The 10,588-nt window shown below is 37.9% G+C and overlaps 1 long non-coding RNA gene across 1 annotated transcript; it reads left to right on the forward strand.

Annotated features, from left to right (window-relative positions):
- Nucleotides 1-265: 265 nt before the first annotated feature.
- LOC125081137 (uncharacterized) lies at nt 266-1,828 on the forward strand. The gene is made up of 2 exons (XR_007121590.1): nt 266-327; nt 1,762-1,828. It is a non-coding gene; the product is annotated as an uncharacterized LOC125081137 (long non-coding RNA).
- The last annotated feature ends 8,760 nt before the right edge of the window (nt 1,829-10,588 follow it).

Consider the following 10,588-nt stretch of genomic DNA (forward strand, 5'->3'; position numbering starts at 1 on the left):
AAAAAAAAAACTCTTTAATCTGATTGTCACCATGAGGCTGAGTCATAATATGGCTTTGTAACTCAAAGGCTTTTATTTCAATATCTTATTTCCTTGTGTTTGTGTTTCCAGAGGCAATTGGAATTTGCAACCCTTCACAGACCCAAATTTCTGGACTTTCTGCTTGCAAACTAGCCAGTTTTCTCCAGAGTTCTTCTCCTTCTTTTAATAGCATGCCAACACAGCCAGCTGCAGCAAACACACATTAACACTTTGATTTTCTTCCAACTGCTTTTGCTAGGGTTACTGAATCATGAGGCTTACAATCTGCCTCCAAAGGCATTGCAGGTAATAATTTTACCAAATATTTCTACCGTATAACATAGATCACCATCTACTTTGCCACCTGACTCTAAGTCAATGTCAGACATTAGCTTTCCGTGACTACAGCCTTTCGAAGTATCAATCTACTATATCAGTCATGGACGTTCAATTGCTGTACAAATTCTCATATCTCAGAGGTTTTAACACAATAAATGTTACTTTCTTCTTGGTGTCACTGTCCAATAAGAGTTGGCTGGTTCTTCTCTAACCCTGACTGGAGAGCCTATGCCTCTTCCGTCTTTGGCATTTCCCTATTTGACTTGCAGCCTCTAGGCTTGTCCCTGTGCAGCTGGGAAGCACTGACCTCACACTCATCATGTCCCATGAGCCAGACCATAGTCACATGACCCAACTCACAGCAAGGGCTCCTTGAGTTCATTTATCTGTGTTTCCAGGAAGGGAAAACACAGCTATTGGGGAGGTCTGGCAATTTGGGCCACACTGTTGATAATAATCATAGGTTATGATTACAGTCCTCCCCTCTAGAAGCTTATAGGTGATATATAATAAAGCAAATAAAGTTAAGATGGGAGTGAGAATTTTGTACTCTCAGCAGGCCATTTACATTTCAGAAAAGGTCCTTGTCAACAGAACAGGTGCAATATAGTCCTGACGGGGTCTCTGTGTGGGGTTGCAAGGCAGGCAGGAAGAGAGGTGGCAGCACTGAGAAGTCTTTCTGCTGCTCGTATATCACTAGCAGTCACACACGTTTGTTATTCATCTTACAAGCATTTCCTGAGTGACTGCTAAATTCTAAGTATCAAGTCAGGAGAAGGATCTGAGAATTGTTTCAGTTCCTGCTCTTGCAGTATTTAAAGTCTAATATTTAAAGTCTAATAATTACTCATATAAATAACAATTGATTAATTTAATAAATGAATAGGCATAATAAGTACAAGAAAATGTAAGATAGCAAAAGACAGACCTTGATTGGGAGTGAGTAGAGGTCCTAAAGCATGAAGCTGGGACCTAATGGCAGCTGAAGAGATGGGGAAGAAATATCAAGGTTTCTGGCTTTTATGATTGGGGAGGAGAGAGTGCCACACTGGGATAGGAAACACTGTCTTTAGCTTCGATGGGAAGATGATAGTTTCATTTTAGGATACACTGAGGTCAAGTTACCCTTGAGACCTCCGAGTGGAAATGGTGCTAGAATGGTGCTATAACTTTGGAAGATGTCTTATGGACACTCTATTTTGTCCTCAAAGATGTGCCTCAGCACCCTTTCTCTAAATTTATCATCTATGGGGGAAACTCCCAAAAGTCACCTACCCATCATCCAACCCCTGTCATTTTAGGGCTATACCCCACTAGGGTGATTAATATGAATAGGAGCATTCTCATCGGAAGCCTATAGATTTTGATAAATAGTGAATCAATAATGCACGAGTAAGAAAGGCTTCCCATTTTTAAGTATCACTTCTCAGCCCAGGATGGAGGACAGAAGCAGTGCTACAAGAAGCAGCATACCTGCTGGTATTCCATGATGACAACAAGAGAACACTCAGTGAGGGAGGAAGGCAAAGCAAAAGAACTCCATCTTCTGTTTTTCTTTTGCCTGGTTTATCCAACGCCTTAGGCAGCAAGCACCGATCTAACATTCTGCTCAGCATTGTTTTAAGCACAAATCTTTGCTTAAGCAATGAGTGTTCCTTGTAGGTTTTGAATATGAATACATTAGTAGGAGTGCATTTATTTTAACTCATTTGATGATGAGTTCACTGGAAGCTGAGGATCTGGTGTCTGTGAAAACCTTAGAAAATGATTTGCAATAACTCTTCAGTTGAATGCAAATACATGAAAAGAAAAGCCGTTGAAGGTCGTCACACAAAAAGCCAGCACAAGCAGCGACCGTTAAGAACAGGCATCTATTTTAATTTCTCAGGTGTGCGTTGATGAGGAGAATTAGAACTGTTTTAATTGCTAATCTCTCAGAGGAAGGAACACACCATGTTAATTAAATTCACTGATGATAGAAAAAGTGGGGGTGGATTAATCACTTCTAATGGCAGAACAATTTTCTTTAAAAGTTAGCTTTACAAATAAGAACTGAAATTCACCAAAAGAGAACTCTGTTCTTAAAGAATGTGCATGTGCACGTGCGCGTGCACACACACACACACATGCACAGCCTAACTACCCCCAGAGCATAAATTGCAAGCTGTACACTTTTTAAATCATCTCAAGAGGTGCAATAACCACTCCAGAAAGGCATCTCTAATTCAGTCTCTGAGCTAAGATGTAGCAAGTACTTGCTGCATGTGCAAAGCTGCAGTATGAATAATAAAAGAAATTAAATAAATGTAGCTCTTCAACTATATGTCTGGACTGTGGATGTTTCTATGCAATCTGTATAGATCAATCATTAGGGACAAATTCACTTTTCTATGGCACTTCAATAAGGTAGCACCAAAAACCCTCAAGGAGATAAAGGTAGGGGTGTCTCATTTTATTGAGTGAAAATGCTTTAGATCCCCAGGCATATAATAAAGTATACATCTCTAGGGAGACTTTTATAAGGAAAGACAAGGGAAAGGCAAGTAAAATACAAGTTTCAAGGATTATATAATCAAGACTCTAAATAAGAAAATGGCTGGCTCTGCAGACCTCATACTGGAAATATTATAACTAACAGATTCCAGAGATGGAGCAAACAGGTGTCCAGCTAGACCTGGAAGCAAGAGTGCCCATGAGGAGAAAGAGGGGAGGAGTGCAGTTCCTGTGTGGTTAAGGACTCTTAGCACATTCCTTTGGGAATATGAGGTTTCTGTAACTGCTGTGTCCAAAACAGTGCCAGGGTCAGATAGTACAGCTGGCCCCAAAGAAAGAACCCGGCATGACCATGACAACCAGCCATTACCCATGACTTAGAACAAAAACTGTGTGCTGTGGTGATCTCCTTCCTGGAGGCAGGGTGCCTAACTAGAAGCAGCAACTATGAAAAAATGTCATAGAGATGCCCACTCAGTAGCCAAGACCAACTCAATTTTTATCTTCTAGCTTGTACACACGTATTCGTTTCTTACCAGGACAATGGAAACTACACAAAACTTTACTATTTTTATTTTATCTCCTGACATGGGACATTCTATACTCTCTACCTTCAATTTGCTGATGATAAGGAAGGGCTGAAGCAAAAGGAACTATGGGTGCCCTATTTTTCCATTTTTTTCTATGTCATCATGTTTAGCCTAAATGGCTGGCTAATAGCAGAAAGTAAGAATAAATAGGTTTCCTGGTTTTTCATGTGTCTTAGAATGCAAGTGCATTCTCTCTGCATTCAGAGAAAGTTCTAATTCACACAGAAAGCGTGACCTCTGGGGGCTGTCAGCACCTTGCTTACTCTGACCTACAGGTAACACACCCACTAACTCCCTGTGAGTCCAGCTGAAATTCCACAAGGTATGCTCAGGGGGGGTCTGGGGGCTGTACACGATGGTGGGAAGGAAGGGGTGACAGGAACATGAATAGTTCATGTCTCCCTTAACAAGAACCGTCCCATGTCCCATTGGGCTTCCTTCCCCAAAGATCAGTTCAGAGTTACAATTTTTAACAATTTCAAGATGGCGGCTGCTGAGCATTACAACAAGCACAGGACCCTCCTGAGAGTGGGCACCTCTGTGGGTGACGCCCTTTTGCCACTGCACAGGCTGCAGACCCACATATGCACAGCTCTGAGGGACCGATGATGACAGTGAAACTTGGGACGTGGGGTCTCTATATGCCAAATGCTACAGGCAGGTCAGAAACAGTGATCCCATAAGAATTTTCAGCAGGATCAGGTTTTCAAGTTTTCCATCTACGCTATATGTTGAAGAAACCAGACTGTAGAGTAGAAGACTGCACCTCAGTCCTAACAGCTACGCCATCATTAGCCCTTATTAAATTTCTGTTCCACAGTAAAAGTTATACTGAGGAAATGTCCATCCACATGTCCTGCAACCTTGACTCATGAAGATAATTCATCCAGTCCTCTTAACAACCCTTAAGACCAGATAGATCTACTAGGTTTAAAAAAAAAAATTAGGATACCAAACTCTATCTGCAGAATGATCCAATTTTATTTAAAAAAAGAAAAGAAAACAAAACTGGAATGAAAATTTCTGTGCCTTAGCAGTGACTATATAGTAGATTTAAAACTGTATTTTTAAATTTCATTTTATAGGGCACCTGAGTGGCTCAGTGGATTAAAGCCTTTGCCTTTGGCTCAGGTCATGATCTCAAGGTCCTGGGATCGAGTCCCACATTGGGCTGTCTGCTCAGCAGGGAGCCTGCTTTCCCCCCTCTTTCTCTGCCTGCCTCTCTGCCTACTTGTGATCTCTGTCTGTCAAATAAATAAATAAATAAATAAATAAATAAATAAATAAAAAATCTTTTAAAAAATAAATAAATTTCATTTTATAAATTTTCCACATGGAGCTTGCAATTATAATAATGAAGGGGAAATGTTGCTATTTTTAAAAAGATACAATGCTTTCTGACCTTGTCTTCTCCTTTGCTTCTCCAGATCTTGTATTGCTCTTGGGGTGAATCAGAATTTCAGTGTTCAATAGAATAGCAAAACTTGGGCACCCTTCCTTTTTTTGGTCCTGACAAGTCAGCTGGCAATGATAATATATGCCTGACTGCAAGCAAAGAAGAGTAAAAAATGTTTCTTGTAAAGCAAAGCTGGAATTAAAACAACAACAGTAACACCAACAATAAAAAAAATTAAAAAACAAGACAGGGAGCTCATTCAGCCATCCACTTCTGACATAGAAGGAACTCAGTAAGTGTGTATGAAATTGTATTAAGGGTGTTCATGCTTTCTCTCTGTCTGCATTTGATTAGTTACCCTGCCTTTCCTTAACCTATTAGAGTTGGAGCACGAGGGAATTTTGTTAGCTTGTTAGTTTCCCCAGGTCTGTACCTGTAAGATTTATATTTTGTATATAATTTGGAGAATTTTGAAATATCTTTGAAATACATGTATACACGTCTTTAACACCCTACACCAGAGAATACAAAAAATCAAATTATATGCAAAGTGTAGAAGCGACAAGGATTTCTTTACAAGTGATTGTTGACTTACTGCCCAAGATCAAGGCTCCGTCACCTCACTGATCCAGGAACAGAATGGAGCACTGGAGTTTTCAAATTCACCCCACCTGCTGCAATTCTCAAATCAGGAGCTTATTGTTGATTTTTTTTTTTTTTTTTTTAATTTAAGCTTGTCCTGGGGCGCATGGATAGCTCAGTCAGTTGAACGTCCAACTCTTGGTTTTGGCTCAGGTCATGATCACAGGTCATGATCTCAGGGTCATGAGATTGAGCCCTGCAACCTTGCATCGGGCTACATGCTCACCAGGGAGTCTGCATAAGATTCTTCCTCTTCCTCTCCCCCTCCCATCTCTCTAAAATAAATGCATCCTTAAAAAAAATTTAAATTGGCCCCCTTTCCAAAACCACCCAACTATTCTGACCCAAAAGCCTACTAGAGGACAAGATGGCTTAGGGATCCAGGGGCTGATGACTCTTAAGATGTAGTATATATTTATAAACTTCATAATCTTTAGCCAGACTTCACCCTCAATGGATAAAATCAAAAGGAGAACACAAACTCTCATACAGCAATTTCCGCAAGTGTTATCAGGGACCTCACTCAAAAATCGGAACTAAAATTAAAACATACAAAAAGGTCTGTCTAACCATAAGCAATGAAATTGTGGTAGAGACAGGTGCCACCTGGGGCACCATCTCCTTTCTTCTTCTTAAGCACATAGCCATCCATGTTCCCCCGCCAAACTGTCACTGAATAGTGATCACAGGGCAAAAGGGTGGGGATTGACTTCTCGGTTGGCCTCTAATCCTCCAGGTCCTATCCCTTCTGGCAACTACATGAGCACACCCAGGTGACTTCTTAGTAAGGCTGCTGAGGATGGCAGATTCACAAGCTGACTCTCAGGGCAGCTGTGTCTCAGTGACTCCTCCCTGGATTTTCCGGAAAAGAATTCCATTGCCTCTGAGCTATTGTACACCTCGGGGATTACTTGGCATAACAGTTAGCGTCCCTCACTAATGGAGACATTTACCCAGAAAGAACAGTTTACTTCTTTAGTTTGGTTTTGTTTGTTTATTCAAAATGTTTAATAAACCAAGTTTACTTTTTAGAAAATCACAAAATGGTGGCAGAGTATGGAGATTTTATAGGTTCAGTGAAAAATTGAGCACTGTTATTGATACGCTATGTGACAGAATTTTATCGCCCTAATTGTACACTCAAATTGAATGTACATACTGAGAGTTTCATTTTTGTGTAAATATACTTAAATATTATTCACCTGAAACAGTTTTGTCATGTGTTGGTGATTTGACAAGAGGCCAATTCAGTTTTTGATCTATTTCAAATAGTCTTCACCTTAATCTCGTATGGTTTTGATGCTTTCTGTTTTTGACATTTCTTTAATATTTTTATTTTTGATAGAAATGAGATTTTTAACCTGTGCAACCTCCCCTCTCTGTTCCTCTCAGGTGATTTATTCAATTTTTTTTGAAGTTTTTGAGGCACTATGGCAGGTGCTATGATCATCTGTCTCATTATCCCAAAAGGAAGAAGTGAAAACTTTTGTGTCTAATATAATGGTTTAGATGGTGGCAAGATATAAAATAAATACAGACATCAATTGGTTTCCTATTAATATTCTCAAAAAAAAAACAAAAAAAAAAAAGCCCGTAAGAAAGTAGAATGGGAAAAGATACCAATCATATTCTCTGTATCTCGGTTGTAGTGCTTCTCAAGGTGTGGAGCATACCACCTAAATCAGAATGGAGGAGGAGGGGAACAGATTCCTGAGACCCACCTAAAACTTCCTAACTCAAATTCTGAGTACATATACCAATGAACCTGAAATTTTAAACAACTTTAAACAGACCCCTAGTTAGTTCTTTTGTTCTCTAAAATTTGAGGTTTCCCAGTATACTAAAATAAGAGGAGACACTGTATAAATTTAAGCAAATTATTAAACTTATATAGGCTTCAGTTTCTTTATATGTAAAAAAGGAATAACAATATTACCTATATCACAAGGCACTTTGGAAGAAATATGAAATAACATAGGTAATGTATTTGAAACACTACTTCATACCCAGTGACCAATCATTTATTAGATATTAGTATTAAATACTGAAACAAGAAGCTAAAATATGTAGAAACAAGCTTAAGGAAGATTCGGGTCTTTTTTTTTTAAGATTTTATTTATTTATTTGACAGAGAGACACAGGGAGAGAGGGAGCACAAGCAGGGGGAGTGGGAGAGGGAGAAGCAGCCTTCCTGTCCAGCAGGCTCAGTCCCAGGACCCTGGGATCATGACCCCAGCTGAAGGCAGACGCTTTACAACTGAGCCACTCGGGCACCCAGGAAGATTCAGGTCTTAAAAAATCCAACAGAATGCCTTAACAAGACTTTTAAAACTCATATAAATTGAGAAACATACTGTGTTCCTTTCTGTAGCAGAGGTGGGGAATAGAAGGAGAATGTAATATTGTAAAAAAAAAAAATCAACCTTTTCAAAATTGATTTTTAAATTTCAAGTAGCTCTATACAAAATACCAAACCAAGGCTTTGCAATTGAACCAAATGAAGCTAAGTATCATCTCAAAGAAGAACAGGTAGCATAAAGAAAATTATCCAACCCTCTCCTCACCCATACACAAAATGCAGAAGGAAGCATAGTAAGGACCACTTTCATTGTCAGACATCATAATGTACAGTTACAATACATTTAAGAGCATAATATCATTATCAAAATGGGCAGACATACCAATGAAAGTAAAGAGAAAATACAGAAATCTATATAAGGACATAGCTTAGAATACGGTAGAGTTGGTATTTCAGATCAAAGGGAAAACAGAAATTATTTAATATATGGTAATTGGATTATTGATTAAGTAATTAGAGTAAAAATAAGCTCTCTCCAGATTAATTTCAAAATGGAATAAAGAGTAAAATTAAACTATAAAAAAGAAAATTAGAGTATAGAATAATTATGTGTCTGGAAGCATTCTGTATATTATGTTTATAGAAATAGGATAAAGATTAGGGAAGTTAGGAAGGCAAGAATGATTAATAAAATATAAGAAGAGTAGGCAAGATAAGAAAGAAGAGTTAGTAGAATATTTTTAATCTTTTGATTATAAGAAGGAGGTGAGCCAGAAACATTCCACCAAGATAAGAAAATACTCTAAGACTAACCTGCAGCAATACCATTTATGGTTACCTGGGTTATTGAATACTCTCACTGAGCTAATGATATAATAATTAGCAGAAAAGCAATAAAACCATTTAAATGCAATAAATGTTAATGAGAAATGGAATGGTGAGTAGAGTTCTATAGATCTCCGTGGATCGGACTGTCTGACAGCCACAGTGATCCCACCATCTTAACCTGGTGGCCATATCCACTTTTCATATCTCCTGTCTTATGGAGGTCTGTGATTTGGCCTCCAAAATCCCAACATGTCCCATACCTTGTGAAAACAGAGACCATTTTAATCTCACAAGCATCTATAGCCAACAAAGACTAGCTATAAAAGGACTCCCCTCTCCAGTGTGTGTTAGAGATTTGCTCCATTCCTGATACTTTCATAATTATATCTATCTTTGAGAAAATAATATTTTCTAGGCTCTCAAGGGACATAATTAAAGAGTAGGTGGAAAGGATACACATGATAGAGATACTCGAGAATATAAATCTTCTAAAGGACAGATGAGCTTTCTAATTAGTAATACCTGCAAATTTTCTGGAAGCCAATTTGATAACAGACATCAACCAACTGGGCAGTACACATATGTTTTAACCCAGGATTTTACTTTTTTCCCAATATTTTTTTTATTGTGGTAAAATACACATACTATAAAATCAGTCATCTTAGCCATTTGTAAGTATATAGTTCAATGGTAATAAACACATTAATTTTGCTGTGCAACCATCACCACCATCCATCTCCATAACTCTGCATCTTATAAAATTGAAATTCTACAACCATTAAGTAATAACTCTCTAACTCTCCATTCCCCCTCTCCCAGCTCCTGGAAACCACCATTTAGATGGAAACCATTTACTTTCTATCTCAATGGATGTCATTACTCTAGATAGTTCATATATTCTAGGTACTTATTTGTCTTCTCGTGACTGGCTTATCTCACTTAGCAATGTTCGTCCTTGTAGCACATCAGAATTACCTTCCTTTTTAAGGCTGAATATTATTCCTTTGTATGTATACATCGCATTTTGTTTATTCTGAACATTCCATGTTCTACAAACATGGGTATACAAATATCTCTTTGAGACCCTGCTTTCAATGTGAATATATACCAAGAAAAAGAACTGCTGGATCACATGGAAATTCTATTTTTAACTTCTCTGGGAACTGCCATATTGTTTTCCACAGTAGCTATGCCATTTTACATTCCCACCAACAGAGCACAAGTGTTTAATTTCCCCATATCCTTGATAACACTTGTTTTCTATTTTTTAATAGTAACTATCTTAGTGGGTTTGAGGTGGCATCTCATTGTAGTTTTGATTTGCATGTTCCAAATTATGAGTGATGTTAAGCACATCTTTCCATATGCTTATTAGTCATTTTTATATCTTTTCTAAAGAAATTCCCACTCAAGTCCTTTGCCTACTTTTTGAGTGAGGTTGTTTGTTTTGTTGTTGTTGCTGTTGAGTTTGGGAAGTTCTGCCTATATTCCGGATATTAATCCCGTATCAGACAAATAATTTGCAAATGTTTTCTCTCATTCTGTGGGTTGCCTTTTAACTCTGTTGATAGTGTCTTTTGATGACAAAATATTTACATTTTCACTAAATTCAACTTGTCTACTTTTTCTAATGTTACTTTTGCCTTCAGTCATATCCAAGAAATCATTGCCAAATCCAGTAGCCTGAAGGATTTGTCTTGTGTATTTTTCTGAGTTTTATTATTCTGGGTCTTACATTTAGATTTTTTATCAATTTTGAGTTAATCTTTATTTACAATGTTGGGTAAAAGTACAATTTCATTCTTTTGCATGTGGATGTCCAGTTTTCCCATCACCATTTGCTGAAAAGACAGTCCTTTTCCTCACTGAATGATCTTTTTTGTTCACACATTGTTTTCTTGACTTTCTCTAGCTCTTCCGTTATGTCTTTCAATAGATTTAAAACAATTATTTTAAAGTCTTTGTCTAGTAAATCTTTCA

Source organism: Lutra lutra, chromosome 11 (assembly GCF_902655055.1).
Source record: "Lutra lutra chromosome 11, mLutLut1.2, whole genome shotgun sequence".
NCBI lineage: Eukaryota > Metazoa > Chordata > Mammalia > Carnivora > Mustelidae > Lutra > Lutra lutra.